Source organism: Eumetopias jubatus, unplaced genomic scaffold (assembly GCF_037043125.1).
Source record: "Eumetopias jubatus isolate StellerSeaLion01/CBP00866 unplaced genomic scaffold, mEumJub1_p1.0 scaffold_2, whole genome shotgun sequence".
Lineage (NCBI taxonomy): Eukaryota > Metazoa > Chordata > Mammalia > Carnivora > Otariidae > Eumetopias > Eumetopias jubatus.
In genome coordinates this window covers 92,258,092-92,283,521 of record NW_028274808.1, presented here as the reverse complement: position 1 = coordinate 92,283,521, position 25,430 = coordinate 92,258,092, and the positions used below count along the sequence as shown (strand labels likewise).

General features: G+C 34.8%; 1 pseudogene; it reads right to left on the bottom strand.

The window, feature by feature from the left end:
• Window positions 1-17,055: 17,055 nt before the first annotated feature.
• Window positions 17,056-25,201, bottom strand: LOC148164864 (HIG1 domain family member 1A, mitochondrial pseudogene; annotated as a pseudogene).
• Between the last annotated feature and the right edge of the window lie 229 nt (window positions 25,202-25,430).

Here is a 25,430-nt window from a genome sequence, read left to right as displayed (position 1 = left end):
GCCTGCTATCTCCCCTGCTTGTGCTCTCTCTCTCTCTTTCTCCCTCCGACAAATAAGTAAAATATTTAAATAAATAAACTAAATAAACAAACAAACAAATAAATAAATAAATAAAAATAAAGTAAGTCATTTAACTTGTCCAAGATAACACAGCCAAGATAATTAATTTTAGGTCACTTGATTTTTGAAAAGTTGTAGTAGCAATTCAAATGAAAAAAATAATCTTTTCATATTTTACTGGAAAAGCTTCAAGCCACATTGAAAATCATATATAAAATTGAATTAAAATGGATCTTATACCTAAACATAAGACCTAAAATTCTAAAATTTCCAGAAGAAAACACTGGAGAAATATTTGCGAAGCTGGGTTAGGTCAACATTTATTTAACATGACATCAAAAGTGTGATCCACAAAAGGAAAAAAATCCTAATTTGTACTTTATAAAAATTAAAAACTTCTACTCTTCCTAAGATACTGCTAAGAAAAGGAAAAGGCAAGCTCTCATATGAGAAAATCTATTTGCAATTATATATCTAATAAAGGACATGTGTCTAAAATACACAAAGAACTCACACTAAGAAAGCAAACAATTCAAAAACCAAATGGGTAAAGTACTTGAATGGGCACTTTGCCAAAGAAGATATAAGAATTTCAAATAAGCATAATAAAAGATATTTAACATGATTAGGAAAATAAAAATTTGACCTACAATGAGGTATCGCTGTACATTTATTAGGAAGGCTCTCTACTCCAAGTTTTGGTAAGGATGTAGAGCAACTAAACCTCCCAGACACTGGTAGTGAGAAGGGAAAATGGGACAGCCACTTTGGAAAGTTTGGCAGTCTCTTAAGAAATTAAAATATCTATCATATAACCCAGCCATTACTACCCCCAATTTTCTCCCCATGACAAATGAAAGTTTGCATCTATACAAATATTATTACATGGATATTAATAGCAGATTTGTAATAGCCCCAAACTGGAAATGGACCAAATATACATCAATAAGTGAATGGAAAAATAAATTGTGGTATATCCACATAATGGGATGAATTCCTGATATAGACAAAAACAGACTTTTCAGAAAAATTATGTGAAATGAAACAGGCCAGATAAACAAGAGGCCAGATAAGCAATAGAAACATAATGTAGGCTTTCATTTATATAAAATCTTAGAGTATGAAAAAACTAATTGACAGAAACAGGTAAGTTGTCTTGAGATAGGGTGAAGGGTTAGGGAGGGGCAGAAGGAAGGTATTAGAGAAGGGCATAAGGAAATGTGAAGGCTGAAGGTTGTATTTATTGAATGTGATAATTTCACAAGGGAATACGTATTTCAAAATTTGTCAAATACACATTAAATATGTGCAGCTTATTGTGAATCAATTATACCACCAAAGAGCTTTAAAAATATTTTGTGAAGGCATCTGTTATTAAAATTCTTCTATAAATTTAATTCTCTTATCCTCTTTATAAGATTTTTATCTTGGAAGAGTTGGTCTTTTCTTCCTGCATGTCTTTCCTCACCTTGTGTTCACCCCACAACTCAGGCCAATCTGGCTCTTGCCCCAAGCTTCTGTCAAAATTGTTCCCACTAAAGTAACCAATGGTCTCTAATTATTCAATCCAAGTTACTTTTTCCTTTCCTGTCTCACTTGACTCTTTAACAGCCTTCAATATTGTTAACTACTTCCTTTTCCTTCACTGTTTTGGTACTAAAAAAATGATTGCATCAGGTTTTTATCCATATTTTAGCCAATCTCATTCTTCAGTGTTGACTCAGTTCTTGTGAACAGACATGGCTCCTCCCCCTTTTTTTTCTGTTCTAAAATCTTCACTCTTTATTTCAAATAGCATCTCTATACTTCAAGGTATTTCGAAATATTTTTTTTCATAACCTATATCTCTTCTCTGAATTCTAATCTATACATTAATGTCTACTTGGGATATATAAAAATGCCTCAAATTTTTTAGTCATCTGTTTTTTTATCCCCTTTGTTCTCTACAAATGTAGCCAGTATAGCATTTTTATTTTTTATTTTTATTTTTTTTAAGATTTTATTTATTTATTTGTCAGAGAGAGAGACAGAGCACAAGCTCCCCGCTGAGCAAGGAGCCCAATGTGGGACTCAATCCCAGGACTCTGGGATCATGACCTGAGCCGAAGGCAGCCGCTTAACTGACTGAGCCACCCAGGCGTCCCCAGTGTAGTATTTTTAAAGTACAAATCTCATGTGTCATCCACTCTGGAAAACACATCAATGATCTTGGGTTAAAATTTAAATATTTAGCATGGTCTAAAACATAATCTTGCCCCTCCCTACTTGTGATCATCTTATATACCCTGTTTCTAATTTTTTTTGAATTCCAGATATATGGACTTTGTTTAAATTACTTGAATATTGCTTTCTTTCAAAGAAGACTTTAGTACGCTTTTCTCACTGGCTGGCACTCATCCCAAGCCCGCCCTGCTTTTCATCTTTTTTAAACTGTCTTTCTCAGATCTCAGTTCAAATGAATTTTCATTAGGAAAGTCTATTTCCTGTTATCTGATCCATTCTTTTTCTCTTGGCACTGTAACACATTTTTTTTAATTATAAACTGATGTATTTGCTTAGTGGCTCTATACTGCATGCCTAAAAGCCCATAAGTCCACAATCATATCTGTTTTGCTCATTGTTGTTTCCTCATTGCCATGAACAGTACCTGACACACAGAAGACAAATAAACTAATAGTGTATGTGCTGTAGAAAGAATTATCACCGTTAGCTCTTTTAATAACTTATAAAGGACATAATACTATAGTCTAAAAACACAAACTTAGAGACAGGAAGTTAAAGCATCAGATTCAGCCTCTACAGCTCCTTAGATGTGTGACATTAGATAATTTATTCAACTTTCTAAGCCTAAATTTCCTCATCTCTATAATGGACATAATAGTTTTCCCTTAAGGTTTTAAGTATATTAAATCAATGATCAATACAAATTCCTAAGAGAGCCTCTAAAACTACATTCCCAATACTTATTAATATTATTACATATATATTCAATATTATTACATTATATATATACATATATATATATTAAAGGAAAGTTGTAGGCATCAGTTCTCATATAAATTTGAGGAAAGAATTAAATAAAACTAGGTTATGTATCAATATGATAGGCTTACAAATATTTAGTTTATGAATTTGAATGCAATAAACCCAGTTTAGAAAATGACCAGTCTGTATTAGGATAGCATGCTTGAATAACACCCAGATCAATGGTGTGATAGGATATATAACTACAACCACTATGAAAACAATCTATTTAAACTGTGTATCACATTTTCACCATCTTATAATTTCATTAGCTCCCGGCTTTATTGACATGCTTTCAATGTTTTAAGAAAATCATGAAATAATAAAGTCATAAATAATTTCTAATATTTAGATATTTAAAGTCATAAAGAAATGTGGAATAAAATCCTATCATTAATTTTGCAGTTACTAAAAAACTTAGTCATTTTCAGTCATTATTCTTGGTGTTTTGATGGAATACAATCAGGCAAATGTATGAAACAAAATGTGGTCATTTTTTTTTCTTTTTCATGGAAAAGTAACAGGACTACATTTCCTTGTCCATGGAAAAAAATTGTGAAATGTCAATTGTCAAAGAACTCCAAAAATATAAAAATCACTAGTAAGGAAAAAAATTACAAAGAAGTGGTTTACTATAGGTACTAGATTAGAAAAACATACTAAAACTTATAAAAATTGATGACAAAAAACATTTAATATCTCTATTTTTTCCAACAACAAAAATGTTTCCTTCCATAGGCTAATAAGGCATCCCATTAAGTATACAGTCACAGAAAGGTTAGTTAATACAATGGTGTTACATACCTTTAGTGTTTGTGATTCAAATAGTATAAGAAAAAACAGAAGTTAATCATTTAAAATAGATCTCTAAGGGAATTCTAACTTCATTAAAATATAAACACTAATTTTTTTATTGAAATCAACATGACCTAGGATATAATAAATTAGTAGCATGGTAGATTAAAATGGCTATATATTTTTGGCCACATATTTTAGCTACATATTTTTGGCCACATATTTTGGCTACATATTTTCCCCCATCTCCCAAAAAGAGAGGGGCATCTATTTCTCATCCCCTTGGTTCTGGGTAAATCTACAACTTTCCTTAACTACTAGAACAAAAAAAATAACTATAACTTATGAGGTTGGACCTTAAGAGATCTGCAGTTCCTTCTTTCGTATGTTTATAAAGTTTCTTCTTAAGAACTCACCCCCCACACAGAGAAAATTCCAACATAGGGGGGAGGTCACAGCTAAGGTGCTCCCATTGACAGTTTCAGCTAAGTGTTCAGCCAACAGCCAACACGCATTACTTAATACCTCTGGAAAACCCCACCTCTCTTAGTATCATTACTGAGGTTTAGGATTCAACATATGAATTTGGGGGGGTACAACTATTCCATTGTTAGCACCAGTCAATCCACAATATTAAGAGGAACAATGTATCATACTGTTCTTTAGAACTGCCTAGTTTAGGAATGGTTTGCTGTGCAAAAGTAGAAAATGAAATGGAGGGTAAAAGTTCAACTGTGCTTTAAAATAAAGTGACTCCGGGGCGCCTGGGTGGCTCAGATGGTTAAGCGTCTGCCTTCAGCTCAGGTCATGATCCCAGAGTCCTGGGATCGAGTCCCACATCGGGCTCCTTGTTCAGCAGGGAGTCTGCTTCTCCCTCTCCCTCTGCCTCTCCCCCTGCTTGTTCTCTCTCTGTCTCTGTCACAAATGAATAAATAAAAATCTTTAAAAAAATAAAACAATAAAATAAAAAGTGACTCCAGAATCCCTGGATTGACAGTAGTTGTAGGACCTTGGACAATTCACATTTCTCTGAATCTTGGTTTCAACAAAAATCGTCTGGTGGGATTGTTGTGAGAAGTGAAGAGTTCCTGTAAAGCACTTACACAGGACTGGAACATAGTAAGAAATTCAGTAAATGCTGTCTGCTGTGTTGTTGCTATTGAGGTTGCTGTTAAACTGGTCTATATGAAAAAGTCTATGAAGTTTTACTCTGCTGAGGCCTTGGGTTGAGCAGGGAATGGAGAAATAAAAAGCATAAAATCAGAGAGATCTTATGATCAATATATATATATTTCCAAAAATACATATTTTAATAAGCTGCTATTTTAAATAACAGCAATACAGTCATACAGAAAGGTAACTTTGACATTATATTAATAATCTATAACTGATTTTCCTAATTTGTTGTTTTAGACAAAATATATTACCCTTCTCTTTTTTTCCAAAAATATTCAAATGGATACATTTAATATGATGTATTATGAAGACTAAATACCTAAAGTTAGTTGGCTATAGTTTGGTACGATGATAGAATTGGTGTTTTTGTTTATCTAACAAAAATAAATGATTTTGAGAGCCTGGGTGGCTCAGTCAGTAAAGCGTCCCACTCTTGATTTTGGCTCAAATCATGATCTCAGGGTCCTGAGATGGAGCCCTGCATTGGGCTCTGTGCTCAGCGGGGAGTCTGCCTCTCTCCCTCTGTCCCTTCCCCCCACTCACACAGGCACCCACGCTCTCTTTCTCTCTAAAACAAATAAATAAATCTTTAAAAAATAATTGATTTGGCTATGTAACATAAAACTGAAGTCATCTCATCCCAGAAATATGTCATATACATGTCTCAATATTTCATTACATGATGCATTATGTACTTTGTTTATCTGATTATATTTTAGTTTCTGACAGGAACTTTCATTTATACTGAGCACTCAGAAAATCATTTTTTATTTATATTTTTAAAATTTCTCAGTGGTATTCTCTAATTAGCTTAAAATTTCATTTCACATTTAAAATGGCTTTTCTTTGTTCTTAAGAGAAAATTAACACTGGATTGATACTAATAACTAGTATCTATTTGTGTTACCCAAACAACAAGTATTTTTATCTTTATGTTTGACCAATTGCACATTGTAAACCACTAATTTCACTTGCAAAGAGTCAAACTCTTAATTTCCTCTTCATTTACCCTTTCCAGCTCAGTAGGACATGTCTCTTCTCTCAAGCCTCCATAATAGACTTAATTTACCCAACAGAGAAGAACAATCATTCTGATACATGGTTATGAAAAACTCTGCTATTGCTCTCTACTGATCTGTCCACCAAATCTCATGGACATCTCCCTTAAACTTGTCCCTTTAAATTAGAGGTCGGTCTTTTATTTTTTAAGATTTTATTTATTTATATTAGAGAGAGAGAGAGAGCAAAAGAGAACATGAAGGAGAGGGAGAAGCAGACTCCCCGCTGGGCAGGGGGCCCAATGTGGGGCTCGATCCCAGGGCCCTGGGATCATGACCTGAGTTGAAGGCAGAGGCTTAATGACTGAGCCACCCAGGTGCCCCAAGAGGTCGGTCTTTTATGCTTGAGTGGCTTGTAGAGATTCATAAACCTAGAATTTTTCCAAAAGACTATAGGAAAAATGTGAAAGAGAAGTAAATTAAGAGAACGTTATATTTCTGAAAAGAATACACTTTTATTTATAAAATTGACTAAAGGGAATGCACATATATTAAAATCATCAGGTAGTTCTTAAAGTCTCCATGTTATTTAGCATAGATTTAAGGTAGCTACTTAAGTTCAGAGTAGTTTGTTCAGCTAGTTCTCTTACTCAAACTTGTCTCACCCAGAAGTTTCTTGATTAATATGAAAGCTGCATTCAAATTGCTACTTTCTCCTTGCCCTTCAACAGACAAATGGATAAAGAAGATGTGGTCCATATATACAATGGAATATGACTCAGCCATCACAAAGGATGAATACCCAACTTTTACATCAACATGGATGGGACTGGAGGAGATCATGCTAAGTGAAATAAGTCAAGCAGAGTAAGTCAGTTATCATATGGTTTCACTTATTTGTGGAACATAAGGAATAGCCTGGAGGACATTAGGAGATGGAAGGGGAAAATGAAGGGGGGGAATCGGAGGAAGAGACGAACCATGAGAGACTATGGACTCTGAGAAACAAACAGGGTTTTAGAGGGGAGGGAGGAGGGGTGCGGTGATGGGTATTAAGGAGGGCAAGTATTGCATGGGGCACTGGATGTTATATGCAAACAATGAATCATGAAACACTACATCAAAAACTAATGATGTACTGTATAGTAACTAACATAACATAATAAAAAATTATAATAAAATATTGCTACTTTCTCTAATTACCTGAGTCAATAGAAAAAAGAAGAAAAGTGACAATAAAAATCATAGAATTTGCCCAATATATTTTAATGTTTGAACAGGAAATCCTGGTAAAGCCAGACGTCTGATGAGAAAACTTACTTTAATGATAAGGTATAGGGACAAGTTCATTGGCCAATATCAACTAGCAAATTAATAACTAATGACTAAAAATTAATGTTTTTAGATTTTTTATCACAAGACTTCTGTTTAATCCTTTTAATAGTATTATTTTTTAAACAATCTTAATTGGCATAATATAAATTATATTATTTCTACAATATGAGGAACCTAAACATGAGAAGCTTCTTCAGTTGTCCAGGCTGTGACCTCTCCAGAGGCAGAACTCACTTAATCCTTGTTATCTAGTGGTAATTCCACAGTGGATAGGTATACCAAAATGTAACACCATATATGGAAAGAAGCATCATGATAATAATATCACTCAAATGTCAGAGCAAAACCATATCTCTGTGAAAAATAAACAGTTTTAATGATCAATTATCGCCTTCCTTGTGCAATAGAGACTCAGTTAAGGACTATGTGAGCTAAGCTGTCCATCATCATTTAGGTATCATTAGATCACCTACCATACAGATAGGCATGAGCATGATCAGCAACATTCCAACACTAAGTAGAAGTAGTATATATGAAACAGAATTCAGTGGGTTCTATAGGCACAGCTAAATTGTATGAGGACCTGGCTCACACTCAATTCCATCTATTCTTGCTGCATGCCATCTCTCCCTCAAATCACAATTATGGCCCCATGAGTCCCCAAATTCAAATCCAACTTACAGATGGTAACTGTTGGTAAAGTTGGTATTACTGAGATAGAAACTGCCACAGCAGTACCACCACTGGTGGTACTAAAGGACAGTGAAGAAGGAAAATCCTCCCTCTGGGCAGAATTTCAAGTAATATATTTGATTGTCCATTTCATCTGAAGGACAGATGGCCAGAGATACAAATCTAAGGTGGGCAGAGATATTCCTTCACCCCTGGACTTGGCGGGTAGAGAATCAGGTGTTCGCCCACTCAGATTCTCCTAGCTGAATCTCTGAAATTTGAAGTCTGAGAACTTTATTCAAAGACACAGAGTCAAATGAGAGATTGTGTCAACTGTGGTGGAGTTAAGTGTCCAGGGACAAGGCAGCAACAGTAACAGTCAATTAAAACTAGGATTAGTGGTGATGTTCTAATCAGATAACTTCTCTGGGTTGTCCTGCTGACACTGACCCTTGTCCAAACCTAGTTCTATAACCAGAGTTCATTTGGTTTTAGAAGTTAGTAAATCTGACAATACAGTGTCATCTGCCTCTTCACATAAAGATAAAGTAGTTTTAATTTTATTCACCAAGAAATATTTTTTATGAGTTTATGCAGGGTCTATTTGAAAAAGAAGAATACCTTTACCTCAAACATATGAACATTTATCTATAGCAATTTCTCTTTTCAAGAGAGAGAGCAGAGGGATAATGAGAGAGAGAATCTTAAGCAGGCTCCATGCCCAGCACATGGCAGAATGCAGGGCTCGATCTCAAGACTCAGAGATCATGCCTGAGCCAAGATCAAGAGTCAGAACTCTAACTGACTGAGCCAACCAGGAGCCCCTAGCAATAGAGATTTATGTTTCAGAGCTAGACTGACATTCTAGGATTATGTTTTACAGATAATATAGCCATAGTTAATAACACATCTCCATAAATTGCAATACACTAAAATATATGAATGGTTTTCCCATTAATATAACAAGAAAAATAGATATGTAATTAGGAAATGTCCTAAAGTGCTAGAAGCCTTATACACTAACTAGTATTTGTTAACTAAGATTAATGTTTTATTTTTAAAGGGAAATATGAAGATTTTTCAGATTATTGCAGTTGAAGTAGAATGGAAATTAAAATTTAATCCATACATTTTAATTAGTTTAATATGAGAACTAGACTAAGTCTACTAATGTGGCAAGACTGTGAAATAATCAGCAAGCAATAAAATAAATTTTAAAAATGCATAATTATAAAGCAATAATAAATAATGTTTACTTTGTTTTAAATATTCTGTGCACTATAATTGCTGCTTCTGTTTATTTGAGTCTGGCTCAAAACATAAATCATCTTAAGGCCAAGTAAACATGTTGTTTTCATCTTTTGAACTTGTTTCTTTCAAAAATATTTGCAGGGGGGCAAGATTTCTACTTTACCCTGAAGTTGGAAGAAGCCCCTGCTGAACTCATGAATAGAAAACTTAATGGCATCATTTACCATATGAATTATTAGAATTAAGCATGTTAAGTGGGCGATGGCTCCCATGTCTGTGTTCAGAACACTCAAAAATGAATACTGAAGATATTGTTCCTCATTGAGCCAATAAAGTATCATCAAAGGAAGCAAGTGACTGAAAGGAACTGTGGTCACTACAAATGTCAATGAAGCCAGAAATAGTCCTTTAAAAATCAGCTATGCTGCCAGTGAATGCAAAAAGGGCAAAGCCTATAAATCATTGACATAATCAAAGTAATAGTTGAATGGGCTACTAATCAATTAATCATACAAACTAAAATATTCCAGCATTTTAATTCATTTGGATATGTTCAATCTAAAAGACTATATTTCATTATAATGAGATATAACATTTATATTACCAAAATATGTTTTTCTACAATTTTTTTAAAAGAAAATAAAAGTGATCTAGAGCCATGGTCTGAACCTCATTCTATACTTAAACATGTAGCTGGGAAGCATTAGAAATAATAAAGAACATTCTTCCTTTCCAATCCCTAAAAACGCATTTAATCGGAATAATGTAACTGATGGATGTCCTCCACAAAAATATGTAGAGGTGATGGACCATGCCCAAGTTGCTCATAAGGCACTAATGAAAGCAAGAGAGAGACAGAATAATCAAGAATTTCAGAAGGAGTAAGCTGTAAGTTTTTCCAGGTAGAGAGACATAAAAATGTCAATTATTTTAAACTGTTTGATACATAAATATGTAATAATGTCTTGGTATCTCAAAAGAGATAATGCAACTTGCAAACACTTAGGTCAGAATTTATGTACTAATTTTATCTCACTTCAGAAGCTAAATTAAAACAAGCCTTGACTCTGATTACATACTGATGCAAATTAGTTTACCCGAGTAATGATAAAATATATGCTTTGATAAAGTTGTGCATCAGGGCTCACAAAATGGAGGCTGCACCAGTGGCCAGTCTCATGTCACAAATCTAAACCTAAGCTGATTTGCATTTATGGGAAACACCTGTCAAAGACAGCTAACATACACCAATCACAATCCTCCAACTCTGCTTTAGCTAGTTTATCTTACCCTAGAACCTAGGATCTGCCTAGTCTTATAAGGAAATTCCCAGCCTCCTAGACAATCACACTCTATTTCTGCTCACCTCTTTTAATATTCTGTAAAACTCACTTAGGCCCAAAATCACCCAGGCAGGGTGCTCCCCTGCTTGTGTGGCACTGTATTCCCCCAATCCATGGATGATTTTCCCTTAAATAAGACATCAAATTCATTTCTAATTGTTCTAGTTTTGTCACTTGACAGTTTATAGCAATCCTTTCCATGTGTTGATGCTACCTAACATTGCACTTATTATATAAATGAATATCATGTAAAATATTCAATTCACAACTTAAATTATAACAAGGAAAGTTTTTAACAGTTTCTCCAAATACCCACTAAAATATCTATGAGAAAGGAAAGTAAAAAGACAGGAATATTTATTCTTTATTGAAAAATAAGTCTATTGTTACTATATGAGTAGTTTCCCTTAATTATATTGTTTAAGAATTTCATTAAGAAAAAATTTAACCAAGGGAAATAAAAACAAAAGTAAACCCGTGGGACTACATCAAAATAAAAAGCGTCTGCACAATGAAGGAAACAATGGAAATCAAGCTGTTGAAAGTACTGTGTTCCTTCAGGGAAGCTCTAGGGGGAGAATCCATTTCTTGCCTTTTAAAACTTGTAGAGGTTGCCTACATTCCTTGGTTCATGGACTTCTTCTATCTTTAAAGTCAGCATTGGTAGCGTGAGAACATGCTTAACACCATTTTAACCTTGCTTCCCTCATCACATCTTTTCTGACTCTTCTGCCTCCTTCTTAAACATTTAAACAACCCTTGTGATCCCATAGGGTTCATCAGTATGATCAGATAATAATATTTTAAAATCAACTGATCAGCAAACCTAATTCCATCGGCAGTCTTTTTATTTTATTTATTTATTTGAGAAAAAGAGAGCAAGTGAGAGAGAGCACAAGCAAGGTGATGGGCCGAGGAAGCAGCAGACTCCCCACCGAGCAGAGAGCCGGATACGGGGCTCGATCCCAGGATACGGGGCTCCATCCCAGGACTCCAGGATCATGACCTGAGCCGGAGGCAGACGCTGAACCAACTGAGCCACCCGCACACCCTCCATCGGCAGTCTTAATTCCCCTTTCCTATGTATGTAACCTGATATATTCAGAGATTCTAGGGATTTGGACATGGACATCTGGGGAGGGTGGGGCATTATTCTGTCTACGCTAAGCGCTATAACGTTGCTTCCTGGAACCATTATAAAATTTTATAATGGACTTAAAACTGAAATACTGGCTTTCTTCCAGCAGATTATGTTTCCCATGTACTCTAACAGTGTGTTGTACAAGTAGCTCAATCGGGATAAAAGTAATCTATGTCAGGCCAGCAAACCCATATGATACATGTCAAATAAACACTGAATTGAACCTATAAATAATAATTCCATCAACATGGTACACTAAGTTAATATGAAAAACTCTTCCCAATCCAAATACAAACAAGTAGATATTCTGGATAAAATTTAATATAGAAAAACTTAAAACACACAAAGTCCAAAAGTGATGCTTTCATTTAAGGAAGAAAGAAAGAAAGAAAAAGAGAAAGAAAGAAGAAAGAAAAAAAGAAAGAAAGAAAGAAAGAAAGAAAGAAAAAGAAAGAAAGAAAGAAAGAAAGAAAGAAAGAAAGAAAGAAAGAAAGAAAGAAAGAAAGAAAGAAAGAAAGAAAGAAAGAAATGGAAACGAAAGAGAGGAAGGAAGGAAGGAAGGAAGGAAGGAAGAAAAAGAGGAAGGAAGGGAGGGAGGGAAGAAGGAAGGAAGGGAGGGAGGGAGGGAGGAAGGAAGGAAGGAAGGAAGGAAGGAAGGAAGAAAAAGAAGGAAGGGAGGGAGGGAAGAAGGAAGGAAGGAAGGGAGGGAGAAGGGAAGGAAGGGAGGGAGGAAAACAGTAGGGGAAAAAACTATTTTAATGTCCTCTGTTTTGCCTAAGCAAGTAAGGGTCTAAAAAAATATGTGAGAGAAAATGACACAAGTTTTCAAGTGTGGAATCTAAATTTTAAATATATTTTTGAACTTGAAACATCAACCCATGAAATTATATAAAATGGGCTAGAAAAGGTGAGAGACCAAAGACTTTGGCAAAAACTAAATACAATGCTTTTTACTAAAGTTCTTACCCTAGAATGAAGGAAGTACTACTAGAAATAAAACATCCAAATGAAAAGCATACAGAGAAAACATCCATATTTACTTAAGAAAATAAAGCAGTATGAGAGAGTGTCATTAGATATGGTATTTCTTAATTACCCAATGGTTGTAAACTATAAATAATAAAAAAAGTACTATGACTTTACAATAAGTATGTATTAAGTGATTAGAATTTAAGGAATAGATACCTTATTTAAAACGGAATATTATGAAACAGGGTCATTTTAAAAGAAAAAATATAATTTCTAAATAAAAAATGGATAGATAAGTAAAATAATACACTGAATCTTTTGGAAGAAAACTTAGAGACCTGGAAGTTCCAAATGATATAATCACCCAGGATGAATTACAGATTATATAGCATTGAGGAGATAAAGATTTAACTTCAGTGTCCATCTAAAAGAAACTCCCAGGGAACATTCTAGAGTGTTTGAAATCCCTGCGTAGCTTCACCCAAAGAGAACAGGTAAAAAAAGAACAAGAAACCCTTACGAAAACTCCAACTTTACTTCAAGACATCTCAATCCATGATTAGTTCAAGGCAATATTTTTTTTAAAGATTTTATCCATTTATTTGAGGGGGGTGCGAGCCAGGGGAGGGGCAGAGAGAGAGAAGCCGACTCCCAGCTGAGCAGGGAGCCCTACATGGGGCTGATCCTGGGATCATGACCCAAGCCGAAAGCAGACATTTAATCGACAGAGCCACCCAGGTGCCCCCAAGGCGGTATTTCTTAACGTGTAGCCTACATAGGCAGCATATCTTTTCACAATACTACCAAGGTGCTGTTTATCCTTTTCATTTTGTCAGTGTTTGCACCGAAGGTACAGAAGCAATGATGATAAAAAGTGTTGGTGCCTTAGCACAAATTGAGGTAGTGGTATTAATCTGTATTAGCGCTCATATTATAGTCACTGTTTCTTTGCAGCTTACACTCACAATTAAGATGCAATCACAATTTTTAAATGCCATTTTCACTTATGATGAAGCAGTAAAAATAACTATTAATTTTTGACTGTTAAAAATTCTTTTTAATGATCATATAACTATTCACAAGGCAATTCTGCCCTCTTCTAAAATATATTAACTTTAGAAAAAATATTTATGTGAATTTTTTAGTTGCAAATGAACTAGCCATTTTTTTTCGTGGAATATCATGGAATCAAAAAGAAAGAGCAGAGCGATAATGAGGCAGAAGCATCATCTGAAGGGATGACAGCCAAACTTTTTCCAAAACTAATGTAAAAATAATGTAGCACTGGAAAGGTAATATAGGGAAAATGAGATAATTTTAAAATGCTATTAATCCAAAAGTAAAAAAAAAAAAAACTGAAAAAGAACATAATAGTAAAATAAGTAGAAAACACATAGTATGTTGATAAATATACAACTATATTACTTCTTACCTTTAACATAAAAGGAATCAATACTCTATTATTTTCAAACTGAAATAAAAAATCCTATTTATCTGCTGCTTTCAAAAAACATGACTTAAGGGGCATCTGGTGGCTCAGTCGGTTAAGCATCTGCCTTCAGCTCCGGTCATGATCCCAGCGTCCTGGGATCCAGCCTGGCATCGGGCTCCCTGCTCAGCGGGAAGCCTGCTTCTCCCTCTCCCACTCCCCCTGCTTGTGTTCCCTCTCTCGCTGTCTCTGTCAAATAAATAAATTTTATTTTTTTTAAACTTTTTATTTATTTATTCATGAGAGACAGAGACAGAGAGAGAGAGAGAGGCAGAGGGAGAAGCAGGCTCCCAAAGAGCAGGGAGCCTGATGCGGGACTCTATCCCAGGACCCTGGGATCATGACCTGAGCCGAAGGCAGACGCTCAACCATCTGAGCCACCCAGGCACCCTAAATAAATAAAATTTAAAAAAAAAGAAACATGACTTAAAACTAAGGACAGAGAAAGACTGAAGGTAGAATTACATAAAAAAAGGAAAATCACACCCACCCACAAAAAAAACCCTGGCTTAGTACAATATTTAAAAAATGGAAACCTGAGAATTAAAATCATTATTAAATGCAAAGAGAGTCATAGCATAATGATAATATGCTCAGTCTACCAGAGGATACAATACTAAAACTATAAACACCCTATAATAAAGCTTTATTTATTTATTTTTTTAAGTAGGCTCCACACCCAGTGTGGAGCCCACTGCGTAACTTGAACTCAAAACGCTGAGATTAAGACTTAAATCAAGAGTCGGACGCTCAACCATCTGAGCAACCCAGGTGCCCCAACTTTAAAATTTTTAAATCAGTAATTGATAGTAATCAAAGGAGAAATAAATGATATTCAAAATATTGACATATGACAGATAACAATGACATTCATAGAAGCTGGACCCTACAATGACAAACTTTATTCTTTTCAAGTGCACATAGCACAATTACCCAAAATTTATGACTTTCCTCATTATGTAGCAAGGCTCAACAAGTTTTAAAAGGTTAAAATCCTTTTGAGTATATTCTCTGACCACAAAGAATTTAAGCCAGAAACCAGTAACAAATCCTAACTAGAAAATCTCCATCTGTTTGGAAATTAAGGAAAACATTTCTAAATAATACATAAGTCAAATAAGAAATCACTATAGAAATTAAAAAGCATTTTCAACTGAAAGCTAATTTAAGACATTGCAAATTTTGTGAGACAGATCTAATGCAGCACTTAACTGAATACCTAGAGCCTAAAGCACATACATTATAAGGGAATGAAAGTCGAGAATAAATGATGTATGTTTCCATCTCAAGATGATAGAAGAGAGCAATAAATCTTACCAGAGAAAATAGAAAGGAGGAATTAATAAATGTAAAAGCAGAATCAATGAAATAGAAAATAAATAAATGTACAATAGAGAAAAATCAACCAAGCTAAAAGATGTTTTATTTGAATATAAATTTATAATAATTCCCTTAGAACTAATCCAGAAAATGGAAAAATTACCAATATCATGAATTAAAAATGAGAGCACACCATAGATCTTGCTAACATTAAAGAGATGAGAATATTGTGAATAATTTTACACTAAAATTTGAAAATCTAAATAAAATGGACATATGCCTTGCAAAACCCAACTTAGGAAAAAAAATACTCTTTACATGGTTAAAAACTGGAATGCATTTCTAAGAACTTTTCACAAATCAAACTCCACTTGTGAAAATTTCCACTGGGAAACTAATTCAAGTATTCAAGAAAGAAACAGAATCAATTTTAACTTCCAGAAAATTATATGAGAAGGAATTATTTCCAACATACCTAAAATCGCCACACAAAAATCTGAGAAGGGAATTATAAGAATGAAAAATTACAGATAATCTTTTTTTACATTTAAAAAGTTTTTTATTTACCTTTACATTAGTAATTAAAATACATATTTCTATTTCAAGATGACATTTAAAAATTATTCTACTACCAGAGCAACATAAATATAATTCTGCAATTACAAATAAAGCTAAACTGGGATCCATAGTTAAGTTATTCTCATGTATGCAAGTCTGATTCTGAAATAAATACTAATTCTATGCAGCTGTTAGCTTTTTAGGTTTGATATAAACACACACACATTTTCAGTTGTGGAGAAGCTTAGAATGTTATATTCCATGCACCGTTCTGAAAGGCTCATTAATAGCCAACCGGCCTAAAAACTGAAGCACTCTATCAATCTGCAAGACAGGCAGAAAAAAGTTAAATTAATTGGGGCAAATAGGATTCCTACATAACATCAAAAGCATGTGATATTCTTTAGCAACTGGGAGTACTTCGGGATTGTCAAATTGTCTTCTTTAGAACTAATCTCATCGGGCGCCTGGGTGGCTCAGTTGGTTAAGCGACTGCCTTCCGCTCAGGTCATGATCCTGGAGTTCTGGGATCGAGTTCCGGGATCAAGTCCCGCATCGGGCTCCCTGCTCAGCAGGGAGTCTGCTTCTCCCTCTGACCCTCCCCCCTCTCAGGTGCTCTCTCTCTCTCATTCTCTCTCTCAAATAAAATAAGTAAAATCTTTAAAAAAAAAACTACTCTCATCAAAAGAGTTTAAGAAGGATCATATTTTACCTCTATCAAGGACATTTAAAAGTGACAGGTTTCTTTTGTGCCAATGTGACTCCCCTGAATGACCTAGCTAGTTAACTAGTCACTAGTATTTTCAAATTACCATGTTATTGTCCAACCCATTCAATTTATTTTCAATATAAATATATAAAGTCAACATGAGATGTCTAACTAAAGCAAGCACCACCAATAAAATCAAGACAGCGTCTCTTCTTCTAAGGTTCAGGCTTTGCCCAGAATTCCGTATCCATGGAATAGCCCATTCCAAGAGTCATTGTTTCCACAGCAAAGCCTTGGGCTGTCACACACATTTGGACCACGTGAACAGACATTTTAGTATTTTCCCTATTCTTCGATTTATACAGTCCATTTGCAATGATTGCTGCAAAACCCGTCTTTCCAATAGGAACAAAAGGTGCCTCTCTAGCTTTTTGGAGAAGTTTAGATCCCTGCTCTTCATCATATTAAGAATGAGAAACATCTGGCCAGCTTACATAGTGTCTGAAGAATCCTCCTAGAAGGACAGGTCTTCTCAAGCCCCAACCGACAGATAATCCTTTCTTATTAACAGATGCAAACACCCTTAACAAAATATTTTCAAATTGAATTCGGCAATATAAGAGAAGAATAACATGTCACAAACAAGTGGGTTCTATTCCAGGCATGCTGAATTTGTTTACCATTTGGAAATGAACATTGGTTGCATTAAAATAAATGCTATCTCAATACATTTTTTAAAGCTTTGATAATATTCAAAATGTCATTTTGCATCATTAAAAAAAAAAAGCTTTTGGAACTAGGAAAATCATGTACTTCCTAAATATACCACAAATGTATCCATGAAGACACAAAAACAAATCTTATACTTAATGATGAATTATTACAAGATTTATTCCTAAAGTCAGAAGTGATACAGAGATACCCACTAACAGCCATCAGAAAGGATGAATACCCACCATTTGCATCGACATGGATGGAACTGGAGGGGACTATGCTAAGTGAAATAAGTCAAGCAGAGAAAGACAATTATCATATGGTTTCACTCATTTGTGAAACATAAGGAATAGTGCAGAGGACCACAGGGGAAGGGAGGGAAAACTGAATGGGAAGAAATCAGAGAGGGAGACAAACCATGAGAGACTCTGGACTCCTGGAAACAAATTGAGGGTTACAGAACGGAGGGAAGGTGGGGGGTATTAAGGAGGGCACGTGTTGGGATGAGCACCGGGTGTTATACACAACTAATGAATCACTGAACACTACAACAAAAACTTATGATGTACTATATGTTGGCTAACTGAACATAATGAAAAATAAAAAGAAAATTTAAATTAAAAAAACAATGAACATAACTACATTTTCGGTTGAATCTGTAATTTTAAAGATCATTATAAGAAAACTCTTAGCATTGGTTGACGGCAACACATTCAGCAGTCAACAGCAAAGCCGAAAATTTGTGTCAAAAAGATAATAAAATATAAATAAAAAAAAAGTGGTAGGCAACTGTATTCAGGCAAGAAAAGCCTTGTAAAATGGCAGTTAAGGGAATAAGAAATTTTAAAAATATACGTATTAAGCTTTCATCATTCATAATAACTTGACTGTGGTGATAGAATATCAAAAAGTATCTACAAAATATTTAAATTAATAAGGAGTTTAGCCAGATTTCTGGATTCAAATAAAATCAACATGTTACAAGCCTTATAGCACTTCTATGCACCACAAACAATATAAAAATTAAAATGTTAAATGTTGGGGCACCTGGGTGACTCAGTCATTTAAGCGTCTGACTCTTGATTTCAGCTCAGGTCATGATCTCAGGGTCCTGGGATTGAGCCCCTTGTCGGGCTCTGCACTCAACGGGGAGTCAGCTTGAGGATTCCTCTCCCTCTCCCTCTGTCCCTTCCCCCACTTGCACACAGGCTCTAATAATTTTTTTTTAAAAAATGTTAAATGTTACTCAATTTTCAATAGATTAAACAAAGTATTTAAAAATAAATTTAATGCAAGATTTGCAAACTGGTACACTGAAAACTTCATGACATCAACGAGAGATTTCTGTGGAAACCTTAGATAGAGGAAATATAGCATATTTATGAATTGGAATGTTGACTGTTTGGGTAATAAAAATTTCTCCAACTCATATATAGATCTAATACTACCCAGTTTAGGATTCAAGCTGGTGCCTCTGTGTGTGTGTGTGTGTGTGTGTGTGTGTGTGTGTGTGAATGAGAAATTGAGAAGCTGTTTCTACTATGTTTATGGGAAAATAAAGAAGGAAGAAGAGTAAAGTCAATCTCAAGGAAGAAATCTAGAGGAATTATATTACCAGATATCAAGATTACATTAACTATTATAATTAAGAAATTGTTAATAGGGTCTAGAAACAGATATATCTAAGTTTACATTATAGTGCAGCACACTGGGAAACAATGATTATTCTAAAATAGTGCTTGTATCTACAAATATGTAAAAATACATTTGCCAAAAGATAGGCAACATTTGTTCATAGCAGTAATATGTAATATGAATTAGGAAAACAACCCAAATATTCATCAGCATGACAATAAATAAAGTGATATATTCATACAATGGCTTACTATATAGCAAGGAGAAAAAAAGAATTACATCTTTGTGCTACAACATGGATACATCACACAAACATCATGTTGAAAGAATCAAGGATGAAAAAGAGACAAGCTATATATATTTGATATATATGAATATGTATATGCATTATATATATTAAAAATGTAAAAAAAGGCAGCAGCAAAAATACTAAGGTATGGAGGAAAAGTCAGGATAAACATTGCCGTTCCAAGTTGATAGTGATCGCAAAAGATAAGCATAATGTGAAACACTTTCTGGAATGCTAGTAAAATTCTGTTTCTGTATCAGGTAGTAGTTACAACAGTAATATTTACTTTAATTTTATCAGGATCTACATTTAAAATCAGTGCACTCTTTTCCTATGTATGTTACAGTTCAATAAGCATTTATACAAAATACACACAAAAGATACAAATTATAAATAATAAATATCCAAATTTAAAATCTATATTTTAATGAATGCAATTGTATTCAGAAATTTCAATATAATTTTTAACAAAATAATGCTATTTATCATTTTAATGTTCACTGATCATTCAGTTGTCAAAAAAAAGCTAATATGTTTCATTCATGTTCTGTGTAGACCACATAGGTAAAGCTTCAAGAAAATTTGAATTGTATAGAGTTGCAAAGTGATTCTCTCCGGCTTTATACAACATTTATGAGTACCACATTAATGAATGTGTAACTCCAGGATAATGAATTGGAATACCAAGTGAAGGAAGTTCTGCAATACTGAACTTGATACTTCATCATGCAAAACCTACTGCTCTGGTCCTTTCTAAAAGAAGGATTTGGCAAGGTAATTAATGAGCGTTCCTTAGCACTTCTGTTCAAATCCTCCTTGTGCTCCGAAGTCCATAGCAGCCCAACCTATAAATTTCATATCAATGAATTCAGTCACGTTTTTGCTTAAAACACGGGGCAAAAGATGTAGAGTGTTTTTCTGGAGCCTAAAACATGTGGGAAAGTTTATGTTTAGGATTCTGGGATGCATTATGTGAGCAAATGGTGCTGAGTTTACATGTGGATGTGCTAGCAGTATGCTAGAGTCCGTACGTTGCAGGCTCATAACAACATCTTCAGGAAGTTTACAAGCCAATGTTTAAAGACAGACATTATTAAGAATTAAATTTTGTAAATGTACATGTAAACAAATTATATTAAAAGTTAAGGGAATGGGGGCGCCTAGGTGGCTCAGTCGGTTAAACCTCTCCCTTTGGCTCAGGTCATGATCTCAGGGTCCTGGGATCGAGCCCCACATCGGGCTCCCTGCTCAGCGGAGAGCCTGCTTCTCCCTCTCCCACTGTTGTCTTCCCCCTGCTTGTGCTCTCTCTCTCAAATAAATAAATAAAATTTAAAGAAAATAAGGAAATGGATATTCAAAATGAGTCACTATTTTCATACGTTTTCTTCTGTTCTATACTGAAGAGGATTTTATATCCATTTTATCTGCGTGGCAGAGCCAGTATCAAATGGTGTTCTACTGTGCATCACTTCCACAGGAAGATGAAATCTGCCATGTTGGGGGCATTTATATAACGAAAAAAAAAAGGCAACTACTACAATCTGTTACTTATTATTTTGCTGACTGTCTGAGCTTAAGAAATTGAAAAAGAAAATGTTAATAATAGACATCAAACCAGGAGTATGTCTTGTGTGTAGCAATTACATTGAAAGTAGAATAAAAATTTAAAAATATTATTCTGTTGTTCTAAATCTACTATCCAATTCAGCAAAGAAGTGCTTGCATCACCGATGAACAAATGAAAGCCTAATACATGTCTTCATTATTTCACTTCATCTTACTAATGTAAATGAAAAATATCAGCCAACATTCATGTCAGGACCATACTTGTTAGTCCAACATTCAAAAGTTGGTTATACATACAGGAGTGAAGCAAAAAAAAAAAAAAAAAAAAAAAAAATCAATGTAAACATTTTGTGAAAAGCAATTGGCTATATATAATTTACAATAAATGGTATTGAGTATTTTATTATTTATAAGTAGTATGATACATAAACTTTGTAGCAATAAAATTTGTAAGTAAATACACATGTAGGCCTATGCATGCACACACATTTTTGAGAGCCTGTTGTTAAATATTTACCAGCAAAACAATAAAAGACATTCAAGTATTATTTAATAAATTCATTTTTTGTGTGATTGTGATACATAGGACTTTCCCAAAGGGCAGGGCCCAGAGGAAGTTTGCCTCTCACCAACATCTAAGATTGTTATTGTTAGGGAAGTGAACCAACTCTCCCAAGCCCGTAGTTTACAAATCGCATAGAAAGCCTTACAACCAGAAAGTCTAACATGGAAGTAATGCTTCTTTGACTTTGCAATCTCTTCTGAGAGCATGGGATGCATCTCAAAAAAAGCCCAAGTTTTTACACTAGAAAATAGAGGCAGAAAAAACATTTTTAAAAATTAAGCCCTCATTTATAGTTTTAAGAGTGGGGGAAATAGAAAGGAAATAACTTCATAATGTTAACTATTAAAACAGTAAAACATCTTGCTAAATATTTAGAAGTATTCTATTTTAAATCAAATGCAATACACTATCACCCTTGATAATGAACATTTTCCTGGAAGTCTTAGTTAAGGTAATATGTAAACGAGTCAACATGAGTAGTTTAAGGATTGGAAGGTAACTAATAAATTTATTGCAGTTATGCACATAAAGTAGTATTATTTAATTAGAAAATCCAAGGTAATAAACCAATGGTAGAATCACTAAGAAGATGACCCAAGTTCTTAGGGAGGCATATTCAGATATTGGTGAAGATTCTAAACTCTGGAGATAAACTGCATGCATTCAAATAGCAGCTCTTCCTCTAATATAACTTAGCACATGTTATTAAGTTCCCTGTACCTCAGTTTCATCATTAGTATAACATAGATAATACTTCCCACCCATAGCAATATGTGATTTGATATACAGACGGTACATTGAAAACATCTATCACATAGTATCCACCATTCAACTGGTTGTTGCTATCATTGCTCCTCCTCCTCCTACTACTCCTAGTCCTATTACTACTAAAAGTGCATACTAATATTCAAAAAAGGAAATGAATAATGTATCCACAGTTGGAGAGACTAAATATTGTGAATAATCCCAATTTTCTACAAGTTAGTCTATAAATTGGATGGATTTTTGATCCAAATCCCAAAAATGATTTTCACTGCTGACAAGGAAGCTACAAATCCATGTGGAATAATGGAGGACAATGCATAGCCAAGACAAATGTAAAGCTATAGCATTAGGAAGAGCACTTCATCCTGTCAAATATTAGGACACTTAGTGATATCAAGTGTGTGATGTTGGGACAGAGATGGACAATGAACAGATTAAGAAGCCACGATTCAGATCTTCACATATGAATATTTGTATCTGGTAGCAGTGCCTTTACAAATCAGTAGGAAAACAGTTCAATATCTAATTCAGCAGACAATGTTGGAATTAACTGATTACATACAGGAAAAACATTAAACCAGATATAAATTCAAAACCATTTATCATATAAATTCTGGATGACAGTACTAGGAGATAGAACACTGTATCAGACCAAATTCAATCCCATATTAGTGCCTGAAAGAGGTCTACAGAAGAAAAATAAAATCATGCCACTGAAATATTCTCATTTCATTTTGAAGGAGGATGAACAGAGAGTTGGGGAGGTGATTAGGTTATCAACTTCTGATTCCATGTACACATTTTTAAATTCATGACACTATGGAAGAACTGTGAAATTAACTTATTTGAGCATCTGTAACTACAGCTGAAATTTAGATAGGTCCTCAGTAGTGGAAATCTGAGTTTTGGGTGGGTGGGTGGGTGGGTGGGTGTGTGTGTGTGGGTGTGTGTGTGTGTGTGTGTGTGTGTGTGTGTGTGTGTGTGTGTTTTAATTACTTTTCCCCTTTATCTGATAGATGAGCTTCTATTTCATAAATGGGATTCATTCTATGCAGTTCTGATGTGTCCATATACCACAAGGTTAGACATGTGGCATCAAAATTATTTTACAGCAAACTATTTGCTGTAGAAATGATGCCATATAATGAAAAGTAGATCAATTACAGACCTCCCAAAAAGAGATATTGGAGAAGCAGCACACTACTCATCAGAATGAACACTGTGAATTGTGTAAGACTGATGAATCACAGACCTGTACACCTGAAACAAATAATACATTATATGTTAATAAATAAATAAATAAATAAATAAATAAATAAAATAATAAAACCTAGATTTAAAGACATTCTAAGGGGGTGCCTGAATGGCTCAGCCGCTTAAGCGTCTGCCTTCAGCTCAGGTCATCATCCCAGGGTCCTGGAAACCCACTTCTCCCTCTCCCTCTGACCCTCCCCTCCCCCCGTCCCCTGCTCATATGCTCTCTCTCTCTTGCTCTGCTCTCTCCCTCAAATAAATAAATAAAATCTTAAAAAAAATAAATAAAGGCATTCTAAGCTTGAGTCAACCAGTTGCCATCTTTACCACAAAGACCTGACTAGCAGTGAAGTCAACATAGAGGACATCCAAGCCAAGAAAAATAAAAGATTCCTGATAACATAAAAACACCCTTCAACCAGTCATGACAGAAGCCAGTAATAATACTCTTTGCCCTTATCACTTTCTGTGTTGAATTTAACCATCAAAGTCTTTTACTATTGTCACGTAAAAAGTAATTTGGGAGAGTTAAACATTTAATTATGGCTACACAGTTAAACAAGACTGATTATAAAACTGATTCCAAATAACAATAAGGGGCTAGAAGTTGAACAGGTTTCATTCAGGATTAATTTATTAATACATGTCTTCACTGCTCTTTTAGTAATCTTGTTAATATTAGGTAAGATCAGCTAATTACTGCAACAAATGGAGACCAAAATAAATAGCATGTTACAAACTTCATGTCTGTGTCCCCCTAAAATTCATCTGTTGAAAGCCTACCCCTCAAAGTGATAGTATGTGGTGGTGGGACCTCTGAGAAGTAATTAGGTAATAAAACAGAGCCCTCAGGAGCAAGATTATTTCCTTCATAAAAAGGGACGAGAGAGCTAGCTTTGTCACTTTCTGCCACATGAGGATACCAAGAGAAGACATTGATCTGCAACCTGGAAGAGTCATGGGGGTATTCTGATCTCAGACCCCCAGCCTCCAGAACTGTCGGAAGTAAGTTTCTGTTTATAAGCCAACCTATCTATGATGCTTTGTTATACCCACCCTCACTAAGACATACCACAAATATATTAGAAGCTTATTTTTGCTCAAAAGAGTAACAGGTCAGTAGAGTAATCCTCCACCAAAAGGCCAACAGACTTTCTGCCATGTTTACCTTATGCCAATCCAAGGCCTCTCTGGCAATGCTCTCCATTCCAAATAGACAGAAAGCAAATAGACCTCCCAGGAGCACATCTGGGAGTTTTTAATGGGCCAAGATTAGAAATGTCAACTCTGCTCACACATCATTGGCTAGAACTCAGGAAATGTCCACACAAAAGAGCAAGAGAGATAAGAAACCTCTACCTCTGAGATCAAGAGATGCAGAACAAGTGCATTGTTGAGCAGCTAGTAATTTCTGCACAAACCACCTTTCCCTTGATTACATATCCTTGTGCACCCTCTTCCCACAGGTGATATAGACTTACTCTTTCCCCAAAGGAGACAATCCAAAGTTTTATTCACTTACCATAGATAACTGGAAATTCAAGATCTCTGGATATTGAGTATTCTTCTCCATTGTTGCTGGATATAGTTGTTGTGGTCCTGCAAAATATGATATAAAGGACTAAATATCAGTCCTGTATATGTTACCAGTGGTAGAACAACAATAGAACCACAGTAGAAAACTTGCATTTTGGAAAGGGAAGAGCAAACATAGGGCACACAGCTGCTAACTGTAAACAATGCTGTGGCTAGGCCCTGTAAGGCACTCTATCCTCAAAGTCACTCACTTAGACCTGCTGAGG